The following is a 26,363-nucleotide window of genomic DNA, read 5'->3' as shown; positions in this document are numbered from 1 at the left end:
GATCTTAGAAAACATTTCTTTTAACCATTAATCCTGAGAAGCTGCTGGGAAGAGTTAGAGACTAATTATTAGTTAGACTCGTTGGCTTTTTACTGAGAGTGACACCAGAATTATAAACAAGGCTTGGTCTTCTTGTTCTCTTGTTCCTATGACCCAAGCAGAATGAAATAAGATGCAGGTGGTGCCCTTCTGGAAGGCAGTGTGCTCGGAGCAGGACTGAGATGTCAGGTGTTCCAGCAGGTTGGGTGTTGAGCTGAACGGAGACCGATGTCTTGTTGTAAATGTCTGGGTGGATGCTGGAGTTCACTCACCTGCACAGCAGGGAGTGCAGATGGGAAGAGCACAACCAGCTGAACTGCAGGTGACAGCAGCACTGAATTACTGCTATAAACACAGTCAGCACACTGGAAGTGCTCAAAGAAGGTGACTTAAGTATGTCACCAGCATGAGGCATTGGACAGGCTCATTGCTGTTGTGGGGTTTAGTCTTGGCAAAACAAAATTCTTTGTGGAAAATGTCATATTTCTATGCATGATTCCAAAGGGATGGGACTGTTTAAAATTTGCTCTTCGCTTTGCTTAGTTCTAAAGAAAATACAGGGGGCAAAACCCCCTTGTGATATTTGTGAAAACTGATCAAAGGTATTATAACAGCACCCAAATTACACTGTGAGTTATGTAGTCATTTCCTGGATTCTGTGTGTGTCTTATGTGTGTTAATTTGCATGAAAGTCCAACTGAATGCATATGGAAAGGCAGAGGTACTCATATGGGCATGAGCACCTCTGATTCTATGTTTCATGGGCTCTCATCCATCTGTTCCACTCAGCCCCAAACCCCACCCCATGCCAGAGGCTGCAGAATGTCCCAGGAGGGGGCTTGACCTGGTGGATTTGTTTCCAAAGCTGAATTTAAAGCTCAGAGGAATTCAGCAGTGTTTTGTTTGGCTCATGTCTGTGGAAAGTACTTGCTCCCTGCCAGTGCTGAATGTCAGCTGTAAAGGCACAGAGTGATTCTGCATCACACACAATGTTTCATTCCATTTGCTCTATACTTTGTCCTCTGTGTTTTCACTCTCTGGTCCTTGATGGTTCCTGAGAAAGCACAAAGTGAAGTTGTGTAGCTGATTTTGGAAAATGGAGTTATGAAAAGTTCTGTCAGTTATATGATATGATGATTTGATCTTTTACTAATGTCTGCTATTTCAGTTCTCCATTATTGTTTAAAAAAGCTGAGATTTCTTCAAATCCTACTTGCAAGTTATTTTTAAATTGCTTATACCCAGAAATATGAAATATTTGTAATTATAAAATGCAGTGAAATATAGTGAAAGGATTACAGATCCTTCCATTTGTTCCTAAACATTAGGTATAAAAGATATCAACCAAACTACATATGTACATGGCTATTTTCTTGTTTGAATGCTGAATTTTTTAAAATGGAATTTCACTGCACGTGTCTTGAAGTCATTTTTGAAAACAGTAGTTTTCCTTGACTTGTAGCCAGTGACACCTTTGTTTCTGGATCATTGTCAGGTGTTCGGGTTCCTCTGTTGGGGTTTCCTACACCAGGTTCCTTTTGAAAATCAATGGCACACTCTACCTTTTCCTGTTAACTTTGGACTATGTTGCAAAGATACATTGAGTTCAATTCATCTTTATGCAGAAGCCTCATTTCTTTCCCTCAGAAGAAAATCTCACTCGCTCTCTTCATTTTCTCTTGGTTTTGGAGATTTTACAGAGAGAGGTTGAGCACGAAGGGATGAAAGCAAGTCAGCAGTGGGGAAATGTAACTGAAGAGCTCAACAGTTAGAGGGGGAAAGAAGCTAGAAAAATTGAATGTTTATTAAAATCCAGCTGTAATTTATGTAGAAGAAAGGTGTTTGATTAGCTTTGTGGGGCTTAGCATCTGACTTGAAATAGGTCAGCAGTGAGATACTGTGTGGAAGTGTGATGAGATTGTAGAGAATTATTGCAAAATCAGAATAATCTCTGAATTAGGAAATGCACATGGAGGAATGGATTAAGAAAGAGTGTAAGTCGAATGTTTTCCAGAATATTAATAATAAAACTTTTTAGATTTATGTTTCTGATAGAACAGACAATGTTCTCAAAACTGAATAGATTTTTTTTGGATGAGTGTTTAGTGCTTTGTGGCAACAAATCATTACTTAGCTGAGAAAATCCTGTCAGAAGAAAAGAAGGATATTGTGATAGAAGGAAAGCTTTTACAAGGGATTCACTAAACTTTTTAACTTCAACTTGTGCAGTTAGGAAACTGGTCCCGGGGATGCTGTTGGCTGCCATTGTCATGTAAGTAAATATTTGAGTGAGGGTTACAGAGGTGAGTGCAGGGCTATACACCTACCATTTAGGATGCATCAATCTTTCTTACTAGTTTGGTAAATAACATTTAATGGTATTTATAAATGAAAAATACAGCCAGAAAAATGCTTCACCTTTCCATCTTACCATTAGCTGAAATAAATAATCTTGTTTGTATGTGACAAAGATTTAGGCCCTTCTTTTTGCGGTCTTCGGCAGCTGCAAACTGGGCTTTCTTTTGAATAAAACTGCTTAAAACAAACAAGCAAACAAAAATGTCCAGCAAGTACAGTTGCCATGTAAATCATGGCAATTTAAGAATCTGAGGATATTGGCAAATGACTTATTTTGACTTTTAGATTTTTGCTTTTGCGTGTGGTTTTTTTGTTTTACAGAGAAAATTCAGAGAAAAAGATCAAAGCACCAATTTTCATTACTCTTGTTTTCTGACTGCCCCAAATGGTGATTGAGGCATGTATTTTAACATCTTTAGCTGAAGGATCCACTTAACTGCATCTGTTTTTTATTATGTGATGGGCCAAGGTAAATAGTCTTTTTCTTCTATGTCTAGTCTATCTTTGCTTCTTTCTAATTTTTATTCCATCGGTTCCTAAGAGTTGGTTCTTAGTACCTATCCAAAAATGTGAACCATGAACATACCAGAACTATTCACTGTGGTGAATAGTCAGAGAAATAAATGTTATTCCTCCGTGTTCCATGTTTTAAAATAAACACTTGGTGGTTTCCACTTCTCCATTGTCTGGCTACCTTGGATGTTTTGTTGATCTTAGCTACATGATATGAAGACCATAATTGTTTTCCACGAGGTAATAATTATTTTCTGTTTGTGTTATTGAAGTTGATGAAAAAAACATCTTAATTGTGTAAGTCTGCTTTCCCAAGTAACACTAACTATTCCTTTGGAAATATAATATCTTAAAATTGTACAGTATTCCACTGTAGCTATTCCACTGTAGGTGATTCCAATTTTTTGATGGGCTTTAAAAGAGAGCAACAGGATTCTCTTTTCAGGAATGTCAGTTACTGAAATTAATTTTCAGATAAACCTCGAAGAAATATAGATAGAGGAAAACTTTGTGACTTAACAAAGAGTTTGTAGTTCATCCCAGTAATAGGAAACTAGCCAGCCAGCTTGTTTGAACTCTTAAGAAATTCAAGTTCGGATTTTGATTAAGGAACTTCTTTTCAGTTTGCAATTCAAAGAACCGTTCATATAAGAGCCCTGGCAATCCACTGCAAACAGATCTGAAAGGGAAAGTTAAACCACCTCAACTTCAACCTCAGACAGAATGTATCTTCTTAATCACTCTGAACCCCTGCCATCCGTGCTGAGGGAGGTGATAAATAGCCTGTCCGAGGTCTCCATCCAGCCGCCTTCCTTTCTGTCTGTGCTGTATAAGGCAACACGTTCAGTCTCCACTTCTTTCTGGTGAGCTCTGAGACCGCAGATAATCTGTTCCCTTAAGTGGAGTTCATATTAATTATATTGACAGCAAAATGAAGTATCTTAATTTCAGGCTATTGATCAGAGGATTCTTTGGAAGGCTGTGCAGGGCTGAGAGAGGTTTCTATTGGACCTGGACTTCATGCCGAAGGTCTGCGAAGTGGCTGATATACAGCCTTTTCCTGTCCTCCCCAGACGTTCTAATTTCTCATTTGATAGATGTTTTGTGTACTGACCAACACTGGTACATGACTTAGTGTGTTTAAGGGGTCAGTTTGTGAGGCACAAAATAAAAAATAACCCATTTATATCAGCTGGGAATGTCAGCCAAAACCTCCTGAGCAACCAGCGCAGCTGAGTGTGTGTGAAACACTAGGGGTGGAGCTCTGGAAAACATCCCGGCCATGGGAGCAGCAGAGTAACTGTCCTGAAGGTGGGAGGCTTTGAAACAGCCCATTGTTAGCAAAGTTCTGGTTTATTTGTAATTAATCATGTGCTGTTGTTTGACAGTGCATAATAGAACTAGCAAACAATCACTTACAACAGGAAGCCACTGTCAATTAATACACTAATACACTAATGAATCAAGTTTACCAAGTTACCAAAGGTGAAGTGATGGGAAAGATGAAAGACAGAGCCTCTGTGCCCAGCAAATTCGTCCTTTTGCATTTCAGATCTGTTTTGTTTTCAAGCAGTGATTGCTCATTGTTCTTGCAGTGTTCACATTGGTACACTGTGATGCTGAACTTGCACATGTTTACACTTCCAATGTGTGATTAAATCTTACCTCTGTAGCTCAGAAAACCTATATATTTAGTTTAGTGCAAACATGAGAAGGGTCTGAAGCGAGGGCTCAGTTTGATTCAGCAATGTTTTTAATATTATTCAGATGAACAGTCATTGTTTTCATCAGAATGAGTCACATAATAAATGTGGTGCTGTGCCAGACATTACCTGTAGTAGGTATTGCTAATATTTGAGACCCAGACAGATTTATTGTTTGGGTTTTTTTTTCAAATTTGGCGTTCCACTGGTACTTGCACATGGAGTCCAAAATGTGCTTGGATATTTATGTTTGCTAGTCCATGTACTCTGGCACAAGCAGGTGAAAAGAGAAGTCTGAGACATTTCCATTTAAGAAACAGTTTCTTGGAAATTTGGTATTTCTGCCTCAAGGTTTTGGTAACCCATATTTCAGATTTCATTGCAATGTGCTCTGTGATGTTAGTTCACTTTATTTTTGTTTCCTGTAGAAAAACCAAAAAATTACAGTATTTTTGTGAGCCTTAAGATGTCTTTGCAGTAAAAGTTGGCAAATCTCAGCCCTCCTCTGGAATCTAGGCATGGATACCTATCTTTTTGAAATAAATCCTGCTGAATTGGCATCAGATGCACTGTGAAAGGGAGACAAACACTGAATCTGTGAAAGTTGTCAGCACTGTATATTGCCCTGTGGGCTGGGGTGTCCAGCAGTGCACAGTTTTTTCCACGTCCATGAAGGACCAAGGCTGTGAAATGCCATATATATGGATTAATCTCAGACATGCAATTTATGGTTGGCTTGGATTTGAAAGCTGTTGTAAATTTACCCCAGTGTTTTGAATTTAGGTGATTTGTATCCTCAAGCAGGAAACTGTGTGCATTTCCTAGGCAAATCATTTGGATACTTTCAGCATCCTGGAAAGAGTCTGGCATGAAGGAATGCTGCAGGAGTTATGCTAATGGTGTTTGCTGGCTGTGGACACAATAGTCAGCAGTGAAACCCTGGGTGTGGTGTAAATACACTCCTGGCTTCATTTCGCTGATTTTAGTTAATAGAGGTACCTGAGGGACTTTGGTTTGGGGTTTTTTTTATTCTCTTGATACAAAATAACTGTCAATGACATGTAATTATGTTGGAGATAAAAATGACACCTGTGAAGTGGACACAGCCTTTTAAATTGGCTTGTAGTGTTATTCCAGGAAAGGGCTTTCCTTGGGAAAATGACACATGGTTTGAAAATCTTAGTAAGCTGGTTTTATTTTTCAGGCTGATGTTGCATGTTGTGTATGTTATAATATTTGGAATTAGCTTTTGATTTATGTAAAAAATCAAGCAAGGTTTGACTTTATATTGTATGTTTTTGAGTAGTATCTTTTAAATATTGTGCTTTGTACCTGCTTTAAAAGTAGCAAAGGCAGCAAGAAACTATTTTAATATAAAAGTTTGTTTAATTATCGATGCCGAACAAGTCGACAACACCACATAAATAGGAAATAATATTGCTTTTATACTTTAAAATATAGAGAAGTAGCCTTGTAAGTTGTTCTCCTGCTTAAGGCATTTGGCAGTTTATTTCTTATTTCCTGAATATTTCAAAATGTAAGCTTTTTAATGTTCAAAAGAAATGGGGCCATAAAACAAATTGCTTTGAAACTCCAAGATGAATGGGCGATTTGAGGCATCGTTCCTTTAAAGCACCAGCTGAGAGACTCCATTAAGTGTGTGGAAGCAGCGCATGGACCCACACGGAGCAGAACTGCAGAGGAGATTCCTGCAGCCTGAAATATTGTTATTGGCAGGTTTCTGAATAATTCCACAAAGGCACTTCAGGCCAGGAATCTAGTTAGTGGAACCCAGTCTCACTTCAGTCTTTATATCTCCAGCATGTAAAACTCAGCTGTAGCCTCCTAAGACTGCGAGTACTATTTTTTTATTCAATTCACTGGCTGTGATTGACAAGGACCTCTTCATGAATATGTTAGGAAAGAACTGTTTCCTGGATATTATGTCCTTTCATATCTGTCATAACTAGAATATTCATGATGCTGTTTTTAACAGGCCTCCTATTGTAAAAGAAATATCACGGAAACATGTTCTAGTTTTTATAAAGTCCAGGGAAGAATGAATGCCTTAGGGGCCGATAGGTAAGGGGTTTTTTTTAACAATTTAGAAATACAATGTGACAGCTAGCAGAATATGTATCAGTGAGCAGAAAACTCTGAAATATTGCAGGCATAGGCCTAGAATGGATAAACTGGTAGGGATAGTATTTTTATTTTTGTGTTTTCTGATGGCTGTAGTTTTGTACTAAATATATTGTACATTTCTCCATTTAAAAAATGAACTTATGAAATCAGGTTTTCCTTTTAATTTTTTTTTTTTTTTGGATGCTGAGAGTCTTTTTTTTCATCAGATCTTGCCAGAACTTCAACATGCACAGACACATGTCCTTGCTGTACAGGAACACTGGACTGGGGAATGCCACCTGCCCTTTGAGGGTTCAGTACTGGCATCTCCAGCAGTGAGCTTCTGTGATAGAGGAGAGGGCAGCAAAACTGAAAGACTGAAGAGCAGCCATCTCTTCCATGCAGAAACAGGCACATACAATCCCCCCCCCAGTATTTTAGATCAGGTTGAATTACTTGTGGGAGGTATTTTCTAAGCAAAAATATGATATTGTCAAAACGAATTTTCTGTTTAGTATAAAATATTTGTTTGGTCAAAAGACTTCTTCCAATAATGAATAGAAGAGAATATTCTAGTGGAAGGTGCCTCTGCCCATAGCAGGTGGGTTGGAGGTAGATGATCTTTAAGGTCACTTCCAACCCATTCCATATTTCTGTGACTCTATGATTTTGACCTAACTTCATTTTGACTTGCAAAGTAGTTTATTGACAATTTTTGAGATTAGAAGACAAACAAGATCCCATTTTATAGTCAGAATTGAAATTTTGACTTACAATATCGTGACACTTTGACCTCAGTCAAAGGTAAACACATTGGCTTTTTAAAAGATCAATTAAATGTTTCCCATGGACAAGTCCCTCTTATTTGTTTTCCCTCGAACACATTAAAACTTCTTCTAGGGAAAATAAGTATTTTTCTAGCTGATTCTTATGATTGATATTCCAAGAGGCATTGTCTGTTACTGAACAGTTCAGCTGTGTTACATAAATTTGTGAATGTTGATCCTGGGCACTTGCAGCACATTTCCAAATTGGTAACGAAGACACTTAGAAATGTGTTACCCACTTAAAAGCAAATGAGGGGTTGAATTTTTCCATCACTGTACCTGGGGCTGGAATTGTTAGGATCTTACTCAGCTCATTATTTCCTGGGAAATGATTGGTCTAAATATTGCATAACATGCAAGTAACCCTTAATCGCTGGATGCCATTAATTTGTTCAAAATACATTGTTATCCTTCCGTATGAAAAAAAGGAAACTTAACGTTTGTAAAAGGCCCTGAATTTGTGTTATTGGAGGACCATTCTGTTTACTCGGTGTCTAATCAGAGGCAGCAGCCTTTTGCTGGAGTGTCCCACGTGCTGTGTGCTGGGAACAGATTCTTCCAGGCTGCAGAGGCGATTAGGGCCCTGTGCATAGCTGGTGGAAGTGCATCTGTCACCACGATTTCATGGTGTTTTCTTTTCTTAATGTAACAGGAATAAACCTGACAACAGCACTGTGTTTCACCTGGGTCTCTGTGCAGCACATATTGACTTTCAGTCAGCAGGATCTTGCTCCTCCCAGGAGTGAAGCACTCTCGTCCCTGCCCAGTGCCCGGAGCACCTCGCGGGGGCTGTGGGAGCTGCGGGCGGTCCCTGCAGAGCACACGGCGTGTTGTGAGACCAACCTGCATAAGCTGGGGGGAAATTGAAGCCACTGACCTCCAGGTGAAAGGCTCTGCATCCTATTAGCCAGCTTAGTATCACAGAAAACCCCAAGTAAATAATTCCTGATCAAAAAGCGTGAAAACAACCCTTCTTAGGAGCAGGTGCAAACTTACTGTGTGGATCAGCGTGCTTAGGAAGGTCGTGCCTGTCTGTCTTGGGTCGTGAGTATTGCTGGATATTTCTTCTTCCAGAAGGAAAAAGATGTCTTTTGCAAGGAAGAGTGAGATGTGTGTTCCCTGCCTTTTTGGTTTGTCTTCAGATGTTTTATCAGAGCTTTTGTTTTTGGAGGGAAGTTGTATGGCAGATGAGAGAAGTTCCAGTTCACTTTGAATCCACATTGATCCCTGGGCAGTGGGAACTGCAACAGGAAGTAAAAAACACTGGATTTTGCTTTGTCTCCCAAGAGTTTTCAGCTGGTGTTGTTCTTACCTCTGCTCATAAAATAAATACAACACAAGTTGTGGAGGCTTCACTTTGCTTGACACAAGTGATCCAAGGAACACAAGGGAAATCAGAGGTGCTCATTTTTATTGTGTTCCCTATGTGGATGGGTTTTCCACCTTTGTGTTCAGCAGGATCTGTACTGGCATAAACTGGATTAAATTGACCCAGGGCCTGCAATTCAGTGTTCATGTCTTAAGGATGCTCATATTACAGATATTAATATTTTATTTCTAGTACCTAATGGACTCCTAAAGACTTTATGGACATTTTACCCCTTTATGTCACTGGTTTTGCATCATAAGTCACTGGTGATTCATTGAGATCTCAGCACAGGTTCACAAGATTCTTCCACAGGCGTCATTGAACTAAATATTAAATTACCTTTTCCTTGCTCTTTGTAACCTCTGTCTCTAGTTCTCATGGTTAAAGGGAAAATGGGAAAGCAGAGCCAGGATGAGTTAAATCTGGATGCTATCTGTCTAAAGCATGATTAAGTAGAGAAAAAAGAAAGCAATCAAACTGGTGTTTTTATGCCAAAAGCAGTGAATAAAGAATGCTGCTGCCTTCTGTCTTAATCCATAAAAATCCCACAGCCGGAATGTATATGGAGTAATCCTGTAAGAAAGAAACACAGGAAGAGAGAGAAAACACATTGGCTTATAACAATCCTTGGGTGTTAAACTATGCTCATCAGCACAATGAAATAAATGAAACACCACAAAACCAAACAAGCAAAAGCCCAGCTCAAACAGGTTGGCTCGTGGTGCTGTATGTGTGGGTTTCTGTTTAGGTGTGCTGCAGCTGCAGTTCTGGCTCTTGACTGACATGGCAAGATTTTGATAAATGAAAAGAATTATGAACTTGTGTACTTTGTCTCTTCTCATATTCGAGTTACAGATTTTCTCCTGCTTTGAATAATTAATACAAGGCAGTATGAACTGAGTTGTATAGTGATGATAAAGTAAGAATAATGAGTAACTGTATGTTTTTGTGAAGAGATTCTTAATATCCATGGAAGTTACACCATTTGGGCATTAAGTGGTTATAGAAATGTAGGGATAAAAACATTTGACCGGTTTCACAATGGTTATAAAAGATAATTCACATCCAAAGTAATACAGGCAAATACCATTTGTATGTCTGTAACACACAGCAGTGTTTATTAGTAATGCCAATATTCTAGGACTTGTATTTATTTCTTCTTAGACTCCTGGTTTTCTGAAGCTGCAGATACCTGATGCAGTATCTATATAAAGACATTTGAGGTAATTAGAAGTCTGCTTGACAAGCGAATCTGTGTTGAAAGTGTGCACAGCCTGGGTGGCTGAGAAGTGCTGACATGAAGGAAGAAGGGGGAGTGAAGCTGGGAGCTGAAACAGGAGAGAATTGAGTGACCTCATTGAGACAGAGAAATAGTGGAATAGGAAAATTAGGAGTTGGGAACAAAGGAAATGGCATTGAGAGCTTTTGGGCAGAGGGTGATGAAATGGAAAACACATTCAAATTGTCTTCAAAGATAAAACTTAAAGGCCTCTTGGGGTGGGAGCTGTTTTACTGTATAGTGGTTTTTACTGGATCAGGCATGACCCAGCTAGGTCATGTCCTGCTGCTGCTCCCATGGTGACTCCTGCCTGCAGTGTGGGTTCTGTTGGAGAGATGCTGGGTACATTTACACCTGATGTTCCTCTGCATTTTGGAGCTGAAGGAGTGACCCAGAGTGATGGCAAAGTGTTCACATGGGATATAAACCACATGGTCTTAAATGCCAGTGCCTTGCACCCAGGTCAGCAAGGCCTCAGTTCCCACTAATATCCTGATCTCCATCCTGAGCCTGACTCCAGCAAGTATTCTAGTGCTACATTTCTGAAAAGAGATGGTAACATCTATTTTATTTTTACATACTGCAGCATTTTCCTAAAAATAATTATGTGAGATTATTGAGGCAGAATGTGAGCAGTCAATTAGAGTGGAATGTAGCACACAGTGATATCTCCCTGTTGTCTCTGAACAGAAAACCGGAAAACAAATCACCAAGTAACTTTTATATCAAATGATGCAGCTCATCAACAATAACAGCCATCCCATAAAATGTTCACCCAAAGTCTATATTTGGTGGCCACCATTTTAGGAGATGTTCAAGAAAGAACATTGAGTATCTTTTGTATGGCACCTCCAATACTGAATAATTAGAATAGAAAGACTTTCAAGTTGGCTTCAAGTTTTAGGTTGTTATATAAATAAGTTCACAGGAATCTCAAATGCTTTACATAAATCTGACAGCAACTATAAAAGGCTTTTGAACATTTTTGTTGCCAAAGTCCCAGGGATTGCTGGAATCTTAAATAGCCTGTTTTAAGCTTCAATTCCGAAGCTTTTTGTCATGTTTAATAATGTGGTGAATAATTCCTTTTCTGTTCTCAGTTTCCACATTTATAATCCACGAGGATCTTTGAGGCATGGAATAGATGCTTTCCAGAGCCATAAGTGTGAGGGGTCTTTCCTACCCCAAACTCAAAACTTGCTTTTCAAGTTCTCTTTGTATTAGTCTTTGTCTATGTCTAGCTTCTTCTAAAGGGCTGTCATTAGAAGATGCTAAAATGAAAAGGTTGTTGGTTGTCTGAGGAAATATCAAAGTGTGACAGTAAGGGTGATGATAAATACATTGTAAAACCAGATGTGCAACACGTGACCTTATTAGGGAGGGGCATGAACACTAAAGTGGTGGGATCTGTGGCTCAGGTTCAGTCCTGGGATCCAGCTCCTCTAAGGTGCAGCAATGCATTTTTAGGGTGAATTGTACTGCAGTGCAACACGATAATTAAAAGCAAAGTACGTCCTGGAAACATGAAGCACAGCCATTCAGAGAGGCTCAGAAATGCCAGTGCCTGTCAGGCGGGGATGACACGGCGTGTTGTTCCTGCTGTCACTGCCAGGCTGGGTGTTCTTAGAGCTGCAGGCTCAGAATTTTATTTCTGTTCAGCAGAAAGGAGTGGAGCTTTGCCTGTTTTAGGTGTATTTTATGATGACATTCGTAATGTGAGTTACACTGTTCCTGTGCCCCAGCCAGGGCAAGTTTTAAAACTGGCCTCATTGTAGTTCCTTCTGTTTTTGTGCACGCTCCTAAATCGCACCGGTGGGTATTTGTTGCGTTCCCAAACCAGGTTGTTGTTAGCTTCATAGATAAGCAGGTAGGTTCTCTATGTAATTTTCCTTTGAAATCTGATTTGAAAAGATAGAAGGGTTTGAATATACCTAATTTTGTGCCTCGTGAATAAGTCTCGGGAATATTATGATTTAAGAGAACGTTTATGAAAATACATCTGTGTTTGAGCTAAACAGTTTTCTTTGAAGTTCCATTTCTTTGTCGGCACCATGAAGAAACACTATTTCTCAAAGCACTGTGAAGGAATCATTATTTAGCAAAATAATTTCAGAAAGTATCTTGCTCCATAAACATGTGGAATGGTAAATGTTCTTAAAGGCATATCTTTTTAGGGCTGAACGTATCAAATGGTGGTGCATTTGAGTTTATTTGTTATAGTTGAAGTCCACACTAAAGCTGTCTACAAACTTTAGAAATGCCATTCTAGCATATATGACTATTCTGAATAGTGCTTTCAGTCCAAAATCACAGAATTTGTCACAGGCATTCATTTTTTAATCAAAAGCTTCAATAAATTTTAGAAAAATGAAACTCAGATTTTTAAATTGCTCTAAAATGAAACTTATTTAATTAGAGAATATGCTATAAATGAGATTTTCATTTTGTGATTGAATGAAAAAGGTTTATCTGCCTGTTTTGATACCTGTTACTGATTCTGCCTCGGTGATATTAATGCCCCATATTGTTGAGCTTTCATCAAAAGACACAATAAAATGGTTTTCTTTTCATGAATAGCTTTGCTGTTTTGCAATCAAACATCTTTCTGCCATTTGTTATTGTATTCACCACCCTCCAGTGTTGCTCTTTAATAAGGTTCTTTTATTTGCTGTTGTATGCTTTCTGGGAATAATTTTTCCATTTCAGGAAAAAGTTTTGGTTTACTGTAGTTTTTCTAATCTCATTTGGTTTTACAGACTCATACATTGAAATTGTCTTTCTTTTCTCCCCAATTTATTGCATGGCCTTCTTATTACATGGTTCCTACTATTTTATGACACACTCTCCTACTTCACTTTGCAGTTATTTCCAACAGATTTAGCATTTAGCTGTCCACATCCACTTTATGGCTATGTATAATGTATGGATGGCAGTACAGTCCCATTAATTTTTAATGAATTGGCTCTTTATCCAGTGCTATCTAATAAAGATGATCATCAGAGTGCATTGTCATACTGCAGGGCCCAAGAAACTTTTTAATATTCCTTATTGCATATGCATATTCCCAGATTCTCTCTTACTCTCATTTGGTTTACCATGGCTCAATCACATTTCCATTGTTTAGCTGAAAATCTGCACGTTTCACTCCTAATACCTTGCAGCTCATGTTGAGCAGTAAATTGGCAGAGCGACGTGAAGAAATATTAAAAGTTCCAGCGAGCACTGAATTCTCACTATAGTTTTATTCTCTGCTTGTTCTGGAACTGACAATTACTAACTTAAACTGAAAATTAAACCAAATCAGTGTATCTTTGCTGATTCATTAACGTCTTGGTGTTGCCAATTGCTTGGCTTTCTTACTGAAATTCTTCTGAAGTCCCCCAGGCTACTGTAAAATCAGACACCGCGATCAGTCTGGGCAGTGGAGGAGGCAAACTTACATTTTGCTGCGTTAATCAGAGTTCTGCAGATGAAACCCAGAGTTCAGAGTAAATAAGTATTTGTTCACAAAGTTATTTTACTCTGTCTGGAAGCTCAATGCATCTGCCAGCAGTGAATGAGCTTTTTTTTTTTTTTTGTCTTAGAAAAGGGATGTTTTGAGTTCTCAAAGAACGTGACCTCTTCTCCGTGCTGTCCAGAATGCTGTTTCCCACTCTCTCTGTACCTGTCTCTGCTGTGCCTTTGCAGGTGTAGGTTTAGCACTTTTAAAGGTGTCAATGAGCAGTTCCAGAGGAGGAGCTCCCAGTGCAGCCTCACCACCAGCCTGCACAATGGACAACTCGTTACAAGCCCACTTTCCAGAGCCATTTTCCATGAATCTTGCTTCGCCCTGAAACTGCCAGAATGGCAAGTGATTGCAACTGTTCTGTGACAGCTGTCTGTGAAAACATGGCTTGAAACAGGGAGTTAATTTAACAGGGATCATGCACATGTCCCCAGATGGTCACAACCTTCAGTGATTCCTGGATTTGAACCAAAGATGGAAGTGGAAGCATTTATATCACAAATGTTTGATTTCTGCCAATGCACAGGTCCATACAGTAAATGTAAATACTCCATTCAGGTTTCATGTTGAGAATAGGTTTCCTTTTATAAATGAAAATGAACACTTAGTATTAAAATGTAAAGAGCAGCTGTTAAAGTCTCTGAAGTCAATCTTACATCATCTCTCTCTCCACTCTGATTTTGGTGAGGGTAGTAAATGCCTTCAAATCTAAGCCTTTGATGTATATAACTAAGTGAGAAGCAACCTGCTGCATCCATTCTTAGACTGTTCTGCTGATAACTCTCACAAACTCCATCATTTTTCCATCCTTCTTCCCTGCCTGATCCAGAGGCAATCTCCCCTTGCCCTCTGATGCTTCTTTGGCCTGTGAAGCCGTCTCTCACATCCTCTTTGCATCTTGCTGAGGCATCCTGCACTTCTGACTAGCAAAAGTAGGTGAGACTGGACTTGAGGCAAAGAGGTCATCACCCCCCTCTTTGTGCTGGTGGCAGCACCTCAGCGTGTCCCAGGGGAGGTGCAGGGCCATAGGACACGGTGCTGTGACTTGAAACCCTCCTTCAGCCTGTAGTGAAGCACTAGTTTGATTTTATTACTGTAAATTCTAGATGTTATCATGTTCTGATAGTCATGTGATTTAATAATTGATCTTCAGATACAGCCAATTCTCTTGGGAATAGAGGCACTAAAATTACCAGTTGGGTTCTGAATGTTTCTGTAAAGTATTTGAGTAAAGTATTATTTCTTTCACAAGAGCTAAAATGCCATCTGTGTGTCAGTGTATATATAAAGTCCCTTTCTGTTAAGTAAGTAGCTCTTAAAACCCAGGAGACAATATTATTTTAATTGCTGCCTTGACTGGATGCTGACTGTCATTATTATTGATGTTGACTGGATCTGTAGTTCTGTTTGAAATATCAGAGAACAGGTTTTGCTGCTTAAACAAAGGCATTTCAGTTCTAATTTGCTAAAATGCTTTTTAATGTTAAGCTTTCTTTATGCAGAAAGAAAATAATAGTAAGACAATTACCGGTTTGTTTTCTATTATAAGAATATCCATACCAGAACCATCTAAAGTTGGAAGCAAAGATAACTGTGTTCTACAGACATGGTATGTGGGGAAGCCCTTTTGGTAGTTCCTCAGGCTGTAAGAATTTGAATTGCTTTTGGTTTGCCCTTGTATTCAAAAGGTTTTGTGCTTTTCCAAGACACCGTAAGATGATATGAAATGTTGCCGACTCTTTTTGATATCTGCTCTCAAAACACATATTGTGGAATAACATTTGGATTCAAAGAAGTGCTTTGTAACTGAATCTTTACTGCAGGAATGAGACAAATGCAGCTGAAATAGGAAAAACACAGAAGTAGTTCATGGATTTCTGGCCTCAGAGAAACATGGTCTCTCTGGGTGCATCTATATTGTAGTCAATTGTGCAGCTTATCAGCTTTAGACTAGTTAAAGAGACCTGCCATTGGCATGGCTCAAACAGGAGTGTCATAAATCCCAGGAGCAGAGGTGAGCAGCCCACACTGGGCATCAGGGCACTGCAGCTGCCCCACGACAGTGCCCAGCCCAGGCAGGGCTGAACAAGCTGCAGCTCCTGCTGGTAATTCACAGCATCTCCCTTTACATTTGTACTTTCACAGCTCCTGAGCACGTGGCTGGTGTGGATTTATCTGGCATCTGCTGTTTCTCATCCCAGTTTCTGTTCCTGCATATAAATCACTTAGGGGGCAGGCAGAGGGAGTGGGAACTCCTGCAGTGGTGTTGAATTACAGCTGCTTCTAAATTCAGAGCCAGTCCAACAGCTGGAATTTAAAAGCAAATCTAAAATCTTCATTTTTATCTATAGTTTGTCTTAGTTATTTGAAAATGAAAAAGAACAACCACAGCTATTGAATATTGGCTGTTTCACAAAGATACAGTTCTTTCCAGCAAAGCAGATAAAAGAAAACTCCCCAAACCCACTGGAATACATTTTCCCCTCCTAAGCAGCATTGTTATGCTATCATTATCCTCCCTGTCTTTGCCATTTTGCCTAGTAAGGCATCTGCTGTTTCTATATGAGCAAAAAATGAACGTCAGGTCTGTCATAATAGTAAAAACCTTACTTGGTACGTGCCTGTGTATTAGAGGAAATAAAGATCCTTTGAAATAGCATTCTTTCTTTGAATTTTGTTTCATTGGCCAAGGAGCTGGCAGTCATAAAGACTGAGGTGATAGTGAAGCTCTGCTAATACAGCTATTGATTTCAATGGGGCTGGGATTTCACTCCAAGGAAGAATTATTTGGCTATCATTCTCCAAGTGGGATGTGCATGTGCTATTCTCCTGCTGCTAAGTGTGAAATATGTTCATTTTCAACAAATATAACTTTGACTTGAGGTTTATATTGCTCTATGTTATATTAATTATCTGAACGTTTTCCACAGAAAATCCAAAGCAGCACGTTCTTTTGATTTCATGACTCTCTGCAATCTCTGTTTTCAAGCTAAAACTGTTTTAGGGACTAGGGACTTGGTTAGTTTTTTTTCCTTTCGGTACTTTGGATGTAGCCTTCTAGTGTTCTGGGAAATACATGGCATTATTTCTGTTTCAGAGCAATCTGCTTGAAAAGTACGTGCTGTCTGGTTTGTGTCGAATTTCTGCTTCCTAGGGTTATCCCATTAGCTTAACTGTTATCCCATCAGAAGGAAAAGGACAGCTATTGTAAGAAGCTATGTGGATGTTTTATCTCTCTTTAGCAAAGAAAAAGTATTGAGTGAGAAAAGGGGGGGGGGGGGGAAATCCCTGAGAATACATAGCAGCCATTTCTGTGCTGTCCCCATGGGCAGAAGCCTTGATCCAATTCTAGTCCTTTTTAACTCTCTCCTGGAGGCCACATTTACTGTCCTAGAAAAATAAAATTAAAAATGATAATTGTGTCACCAGCTGGACAATCTTCAAAGTGAAGATAGATGATTTCACAAGAGATGTAAAAATCCCAGTTGAATGTGTTTATTTTTGTACCTGATGCCTTCTGTCTTGTCCTCCCCATTCCCTGATCTCCAACACCAGTGATGTTATCCCAGCCAGCACTAGTTTGACATTTACAAATTACTGTAAGGAACAGCCTACCTGTTGTTTTCTTAAACTTTCTTTTTAATATGCCCCATCATCTTAAAAACAATGGCAGGTTATAAAAATTCCTTTTAAAAAGAAGAAATAAGTTTCTTTTCTATGGATTCAAGTTCCCCAAACCTGGTTACTGAGGGGTTTGTGTAATTTGCACTCACAGAGGCTGTTTGTACATGAAAATCTATCATTTGCCCCCTTAGCCATGCACTCAGTGGTGGCCAGCCAAGTTTTAACTCAAATAAGTTCTTTTTGAAAAGAATGGCAAATCTCCCACTCGCTCTCCCCGGGGCGTGAGCTGGGCTTTGGTCAGGCTGAACCAAGTTTTGTCCCTGGCTCTGAAGAACCTGGCTGCCAGCAGGTCCTTGGGGTGGAAGCTTTGTTCTGGGCTCCTGGGTGGCTGCAAATGTCTGCCTGCACACATCAGCTTATGCAGGTTCAATCTAAATTAGTACAGTTTTCAAATGAGCTGGCAGAGTATTCAATCAGAACAACTGCCATTGTTCTTTTTTTTTCCTATTTTCCTGTCACATATACAGACATTTATCTTTACTCCGGACCTTTGTCTTGGTTTATAAATTCTCAGGAGGCAAGCAAACCCAGAAAATTCTAGAGCAAGGATGTGTTGAACCAGAAAAAAACAGGACCTGCAGCTTTGAGAAACTGAATCTCTCTCTTGATAGAAGCTGAAGCCCTGGGGCATACTTATATATAGCCAAACCCACAATAAATATCAATGCACAAAATGTGTCACCAGAAAAGGAACTGAGAATTCATTCTCAGAACAAAGATTGCAAATCAAGAAAAAGGGGGAAAAGAGAGATTTACTAAGAAGAAATTCTGTGTTTCAACAGTGCCGCCACCCACCCCACCCCGATGACCAAGAGCAGGGTTTCACATTAAAAGCACCACAGAGATAAGTTGAACTGTAAGTTGCTCACACTACTGGTATTTTTCAAGCTGTTTGAATACTGTGAATGTGAAATTATCCTAATGAAAGAAAATTGTATTTGAGCAAGGCAGTAGCTAGCACAGGGCAGAAATAATGTTCTGTTTCTCTTACAGATAGGTTCCTTTAGTTTTCATTCAGTGGGAAAATCATGGCACATCTGCTGTCATGATCTCCAATGGGATTATTTATAATTGTCATGCAGTTGAAGATTTGACACATGCTTTACAAATGAGTACGTTGAGATGGTTGCAGCCATGTGTAGCTTATCACACAGCAAGCAAACCCAGGGATGGTATTTGCCTGCTGGTCTTAGTGCCAATTGTTGGGTTTATAAATTGAAGCAGGAAAGGGGTCTAACTAGAAGCCTTTAAGTAGAAGAGCTTTACTCAGGAAGAGGGGAAAAGCATAGGGAAAAATGGGGAATACCTGAATATATTTCCAGAAAAAATGTTAAGCACGAGTGGGAGAAAGTAGAGACCTTTATGAGCATGGAGCTGAATTGTGTGGGCTCAGGAGGATGGGGGTGTGAGAGGAAACGTGTGAAGGGAGGGAGGCAATATTTGAGGAAGCCAAGTGACCCATCACACTGAGCAAATGCAGTGGACGGGAGGCAAATATGTGTGTGGAAATCAACTGGTGTGTTGGGGAGCTCGGAGATCAACATATGCAGTATTTCCTACGGACTGTCTAGAATCACAGATGTGAAGTGGAGATAAAAGAGCTGGGGCCGATAAAGGCAAACCCAAGACATCTTGCTGTTTGCTGTCCTAAGAGAGGTATTGCAAGAGTCTGTAACCTGGTCTTCTGCCCCTGTAGAATTTCCTTTTAGGTAGCAAAGTGTCAGCTTGGGACTTGGGATGAGGAATGCACTGGAGGAGCTCACTTTTAGGAACAGGTTCCTGAACCGAGTCAGTCTGGTTTCCTAATGGGTGATGAGCTTGCAGATTGTAAATGCACTTGTAAATGTCCTGGCTTTGTCAGGGGGAGAAGTGACCACAGTGGAGAAGTGAGCTTGGCATCTTGCCCCTCTCCATCCCCTGTGGCTGTCTTTTTGAATCTTTAACAACAAAAAAAAATTGGAATTTGCATACTATTTTACACATACGTTTTTTAAAATGAGAGATGCCAAATTATTAAACCAATTATGAAGAACTTCTGTGCTGGGATCTCTTATCAGGCTTACTGACTGCTGCTTACGTGACCTGAATTTGTGTGCAGCCTGGGCACCTCCTGGGTGTGCCAAGTTCTGCACAGCCTATTTGTGTAACACTTGACTTTACAAAGGAAACAAGGGTTCTGCCTTATTTAAGCACTTTCCTATATCAGTAAAGTACTATCAAAGATCTAATATAACCTGATTCAGGATTTCTTCTGGTCATTGTAACCCAAGATTAAAGCTAATTACTTGATAGTATCAGTCAGTCAATCAAACAAGCCCTGTAAAAATCAATATAGCTCGTAACATAATAATATCCTTTGTCCAGGCTCTTTATACATCATCTGCCACCTTAATTGGTACTGATGTCGAGCCACACAATGGTTCAAATCTGGACTGATTTGTTTTAGCAGTGACACTTTACCCAGCTAATGCAGGATCATTAACATCATTTTTCCAGTTACTGACCTTGGAACAGCTGTTCCTAGTTTGCTTATGAAAATTCTCATTGCCCTTTACTTGTTTTTATTCTTCTGCATCTTTCTGGATTACCCTTGACAAGAAGAGTCCAGAGCTAAGTCTTAACCGATTGGTGAGCTTATTTTTCTAGCTGATCAGAATTATTTTGCAGCAATGAAGTTCTTATGATAACTAAGCAAAATTAAATCTCTTGAGTATATGACCTTTAAATTGATGATACTACACATCATAAGGCTTAAGGATCAGCAGCAAGTGCCTGGAAGGAAACTACTGCTTAACTTATTCACATCTTGGTCCCTATAATGCATATTAATACAGAACCTGACAGTGGTTGTATGGCCATTTAAAAGGGTGCAGGAGAAATTATATGAAAATATTCTCATGAAGCCCTTTGGATTAACCAGTTTCCTGTCACCCAGTGTACCAGGCGACTGCTCAGACTACAGCAACAGCATCCTCCAAACTTTTCTGTGCCTGAGAAATTTATCAACTCTGTCACATTTAAGAAATTTCTCTTCCTGCGATATGAACATTACTCTAGGGATTTACAAACTTAGCAAAAGCTTTGCAAATAAATGGGATAAATTCCCTAGGCCAAATCCAAGTCTTGCTGAAGTCAAAGGAAATTGTGACAATGATTTTTAAAGGCCAAAATGGGGTTTAGCATATAGCTGTACATACACTGGAAGCTGTTTGCTACTGGAAGAGGGTAAATGAGATTACCAAGAAAAATGAACATAGATGTAATTTCTGTTCCTGCATGAAGATTCCATGATATCTGCCATATAGTGATAAGGGTGAGCAGCAATCAAAATAGGTACTGTAGGATGTTACCTGAAATAAGATATTTCATGCTCAGTGAAAACCCCCTGCTAGTTGTCACTTTATACATAAGATGGGCAAAAAGTTGTTAATTAAATATATTAATATTAAATATATTAGCTGGACATATCTGGTTCAGTTCTGCTAAATGATCCTCCAGACAGAGCCACCCATTATCACTGATACCTTTTGGGAGCCTTTTAGAAGTGTTTTAGGTTTTGATGGCTTCATTTGCTAAATAAATAAGTGTATGTCATATTAAAATGATACACAATGTCTTACAGAATCTTCTGGGTGTTGAAGTACTCTGGTCTTTGCTAGTAGGGATGGGGTTTGTACCAGCCTGCCAGATCAACAGTAATAATGGCCATACTGGAATAATGACCATACTGGAAACATGACCCTCAGATCAGTTCAGGTCAGAGGTGAATGGAGCATGCAAGGACAGCATTGTCAGCATCTTGTTCTGTGCCCTCAAGCAGAAGAGGTCCCAACATATTCCCTTAAAATGATGTTGATTCTCCTTAAATAGCTCATTTTCCATGGTATAGACACCAGAAATATACTACTTTAAGGTTATTGACAGAGGTTGTTAAGACCTAGAGACTATGTAGAGATGCTGGAGGGTTTTATTCTGTGTTTCTATTTGGGTTCCTTGTCTTCTGCTGAATGATAAGGTTTTCAAGCAAGATGGTTTTGTATTCTGTTTGAAGTGCTCTTAGTGTGGGGGTTGTGGTCCATGACTGGTTTCCAGGCTCTGTGTTAATATAAATGATGACAGTGATGATAATTTTGGGCCTGTCACTTGAGTGCCTCACCTACCTCAGCCATGGCACAGGATTGGGTAGGAAACCTGCTGACCTCCTGTGAGGATTATTGGCTGTGAATCCTGCAGGAATGTGCTGAGCTCTTCAGTGCTGCTCCCTGCACTGGACCTCCCCTTCCCTCCTCAGCCTCAGAGAGTCACGGTGAGGGGGTTTTGATGCTTCTAATTAAAGGATTAAAATTACTGTAGTGGCAGGATGGTCATCCTTGGTCCTTTGCACTTATTTGGTGGAAGAAAGCAAGGGAATTTGTTTAGATATGCCCAACACAGTCCCAAGACTTCCATCATGACACATAATGGAAGAATTCTGTTAGATCCAAATCTGAGGGAATGTAGGTATCTTATTTCATCATGGTTTATTAATTAGGTGCAATTTGCAGGTTTTAACAGAAAAGTAAATATAGTTGGTATTAGTTCAGCATTTAACTGTCTTAAGTAAAGAAAAACAACCTCAAAATAACCTTCCTTTAAGTCTCCCCAGGCTTGTCTACCACATTTCATTCTCATATTTACACAGGATGAAAAAAAAAATAAAAGAAGCCTGAAACAGAATATTGCAGTGACTCAAAACACTTTCATCTGAGCGTCTCTCAGCATGTTATTCACCATATCACAACAGAAATGATCACACCCCTCAGATTTAATTGGCAAATCCCATTGTTCTGAGGCCTCAACATATACTAAAGTGTCTCTATTTTGCAGTGAGCATGCAATGTGCTATTCTCTCTTGAACACAATGAATATTTATATTCTTCGGCTCTTCTCTGGGAGATTCAGAATTGTTTTGTGGTAGCTGCATCCTTCAGAACTCTTTAATTTTGCTTCCTATTTCAAGCCTTAATATTTTCAGTGACTGTGAAAGTGTGTCTCGCCAGGTCCTTCTGTCACTGTCAGGTCTTGGTTCCTAGATGGATGCTTATGGTATCTTTCTATAAAACCTCTTTTTCTTTGATATTGTTGTTTAGCATAATGAGAAACTGGAAGATGAGTGGTGACAACAATAAAAGGCATCTTAAAAAAAGTTTTGTTCTGTGCAAAGGATATTGCCTCCTCCTCCCTCTGGTCCTGTTGTGATTTTCACAGCTGCTCCCTGTCATTAGGATAATTTAGAATCTTGCCATCAGTGTGCCATTTGTGAAGCCACTTCAGTAGAGTAGGTGCAAAGAGAAGATACACGTTTTACCTTAAACTAATCTCAAAACCTTTTAACTTTCCTTTGGTAATGGAAAAAAAATAAAATGCCATGAACATGATAACATGCAGAAAATATTTACAATTGTCAATTATAGCTTTAAAGACCTTCTATATTGTGATTGGGAATATATGATTAAGAATATCTCAGAAGTCATGTTAAATACTGTACAAGTGCTAGAAAAATCCCAAAGCTACCTGCTACAGACAATTCCAATTTTATTTAAATTCCTAGTTTCACATAGATATCATTGTCCTTTCCAAGGGATACAAGGTTTTACTATTGATTTTACGAGTGGGGTTGTCAAGAGTATCTGTAAAGCTTGAATTGATTTAATGTCAAAGTCCAAATACCACATTACCTCTCTGGAAATCTAATTAATTGTAATATATGCCATTTTAACATATTTGTAGTGAATGATGTTCACCAACACCTGTAACCATAGTTTAGCTGCATTTCCCAGGTAATAGAAATGAGGTTCTCTTGATAAGAATACTTTCTTGAGGATTTGGAGTGAATATTTGCCTGAGGATTTGGAGTGAATAGGAGTTTTATCCTGTGACTACCTATGGATGGAACTACATTGGGATACTAGATATTGACAGTGTCTCTCTTCACATGAATGGCCCAGCAGTTCTTGCTCAGCTGTTTACAATATATTATCTCTATGTACTAAACCAGCTCTCCAAATAACTAGAATGAAACCAGGAAGATAATTTGTGAATGTGTTTGATAAAGTCAATTCTGGAGGAAAACTCTCAAAACTAAAGAAAAATGAAAATAAAGATAGTTGGCAAGTGTCAGTGTCTCCTCGTTGCTGTTGCAGAATCTTATGGTACAGGGACTGGAACCTTGTTTGACTGTATGTCAAACTTGACACTATATGTTATTGCATAAATCTAATATAGACCATTGTTTTTTGAAACTTGCTAGAGAAAAAAAATGCAGTACGATTTTAGTTATGTCAGAATCCTTGTTTCACAGTGAAACCCTGAAATTAGTGCCTCAGTAGAAATTTTTGGCTCAATAATTTTTGCGATGACAGTTTTCTGTGGACATTTGATGTGTAATAATAACATGGTTGGAAATTGAAATGGAAATTTTTGAATTCTCCGTTCCTGGAACTCTTTTGCATTGTAGACTATGTGTCACTGTACTTTCTGAAGTATCAAAGTTGATCTTTGAGATAATCTATTTTTAGTCTTTAAGATTTCTTTTCTGCCACAAAGTTAATTGTGAGTAGATTTTTAATTACACTGAAAAATAGATTTGAAATACTCCGAGGCAGAATGTACCATGCTTAAAAAATAATAAAACGTTTAGAAGATTTAGACATGTTTTTTTCAAGCAGTTCCCTCGAAATGGCAATCCCACGGGCAATTATTGGTATTGTCTGTCTACTTCTCATGGGACACTTTGAAAATGTCCACCTGTGGCATAATGATGGAGAGATACAATAGCATGCTGTCATCATCAATAATATTTATTTTTCCTTCAGAGTTGATCATACGTACTGACAATTTAATGATTTCTCTTGGAGACTTCAGACTGGTGGAAACTATATATGTATTGTTTGGTTACCTCATTTAGAAGATGGCTGCAAACATCAGTATTCATTACCCTGAGTGCAGCAGACACCCAACATTAGCTTTGGTTGGAAAAAGTAGTTTCCTTGTTTTGACCAACATAAATTACACTGTTTGGAGGGGGTGGCCAGGAGAGAAAACTACTTCATTACAATATGGTTATTTTGAGGGGTGCTCAGATGTGGCAAGACTCTGAAATGTATTGCTCTGTTTCCACAGCTCTCACTGAGAACTGGTGCTGATGGCCAAAGTGTGCTGGTGACGGTGGGGCTATACTGGTGACAGTGGAGCTGTGCTGGTGACACAGGGGCTATAATGGTGGCAGTGGAGCTGTACTGGTGACAGTAGGGCTGTGCTGGTGACAGTGGAGCTGTGCTGGTGACAGTGGGGCTATACTGGTGACAGTGAAGCTGTGCTGGTGACAGTGGAGCTGTGCTGGTTACACAGGGGCTATACTGGTGACATTGGAGCTGTACTGGTGACAGTGGGGCTATACTGGTGACAGTGGAGCTGTGCTGGTGACATTGGAGCTGTACTGGTGACAGTGGAACTATACTGGTGACAGTGGAGCTGTGCTGGTGACAGTGGGGCTATACTGGTGACAGTGGAGCTGTGCTGGTGACAGTGGGACTATACTGGTGACAGGGGAGCTGTGCTGGTGACAGTGGGGCTATACTGGTGACAGTGGAGCTGTGCTGCTGCAGCACCAATGCTGCTGCACGTGCTCAACGAGTCATTTGTGGCTTCAACAGATGCTTTTACTTTTTGGCCAATGGGAATTTGTGAACCAACTTTTTCTAGTAACAAATAATAAAGTAAAAAGAGCTGAAGCAGCTCTTTTCTGTTTGTGAAATAAAAGTGACTTTATATTACTAAGACCGCACGTGCCACATCCTTTTGTTTCTTTGTATTTTTAATCTCTCTTTTTCCAAATAACATCATCAGACCCATCAAAATCTTTTTATTTTCTCCGTATTGAAACAAGGTGGCATTAAAATAGTGCATATGGAATTTCAAATGAAATGTAGATCTCATTTCCATATCACTGTTTTCTTTACTCTTTCTTTTTTTTCTTCAGAAAACAGTCAAGGAGTCATTATATTTTCCAGCAAGCTGTCTTGTACACCCTGAAGGGAATATTATAAGATTAAATGCAGAGTAGCATTCCTCCAGCAAGGTGAATGTTTCTCATTACAGAGATCCCTAGTTGATCTCCCAAATATAATTCCCTGTAATAATGTGAAAGTTCTGAATTATTTATTTTTTCATATTAGATCAGGAGTATAATTTCTGAAAATAAATTTATTGTCATGAGCAAATCAGCTTATGAAGGTTATCTATAACCATGGAAGGAAAGAGAACAGATGCCGTGTTTTGCAAGACTATCTATTGTAGCTGCTTTTTGGCTTTTAGGAGGAAGCTCTAAATGTGGATTTAAAAATTGATGAACCATGATTCTGTTAATGTGCGGGCTCAGAGTCATAACACTTTGTGTCTTTACTATTGTATTTGTTTGAATAAAAGCATCTCTGAGTGAAGATCTGTGCTTGGCTGTGACCCCCCCTGCCTGCCCATGCTACAGGGATTGCCTGGGCACTCCGAGGTGTGAATGATGGTGCAGACAAGAAACTCTTAGCACGGGACTCCCCGTGCACAACCCACAGATGACTCAGGGATTGCACCAGTGCTTTACAAACCAGTGAGGTGCCCAGGAACTTTTAATCGAGTCTTTTCAGAAATTACTGGTGTCTTTTGCTCCACACAGTCCCCACTCCTCCAAAAGCAGAACGTGTCTCAAGCTTCCAGTTCCATCAGATGTGTCCTTGCCCTGCAGGTGCCCCTCCTGCCCAGTCCTTGACGTGGGCTTTCTCTGATGTCTGTTCCTCATGGCAGTTCCTGTCCAGTGCTGGATCTCATTCAGGTGCAGGGCAAATAACAAAGGGGAAATATTGCAGAGTGTCAGGGCATGTCCACAGAGGGCACTGGTCTTGATAAAGATGGAGGTTCCCATTGAGCTTCT

The 26,363-nt window shown here is 39.4% G+C and overlaps 1 protein-coding gene across 4 annotated transcripts in view; it reads left to right on the top strand.

The window, feature by feature from the left end:
* FHIT (fragile histidine triad) overlaps positions 1–26,363 on the top strand; it is a 552,831-nt gene that overhangs the window by 250,424 nt on the left and 276,044 nt on the right. The gene's annotated exons all lie outside the window — the stretch shown is intronic.

Source organism: Corapipo altera, unplaced genomic scaffold (assembly GCF_003945725.1).
Source record: "Corapipo altera isolate COAL_440 unplaced genomic scaffold, ASM394572v1 55, whole genome shotgun sequence".
Taxonomy (NCBI): Eukaryota; Metazoa; Chordata; class Aves; order Passeriformes; family Pipridae; genus Corapipo; species Corapipo altera.
This window is presented reverse-complemented; position numbering and strand designations above follow the sequence as displayed.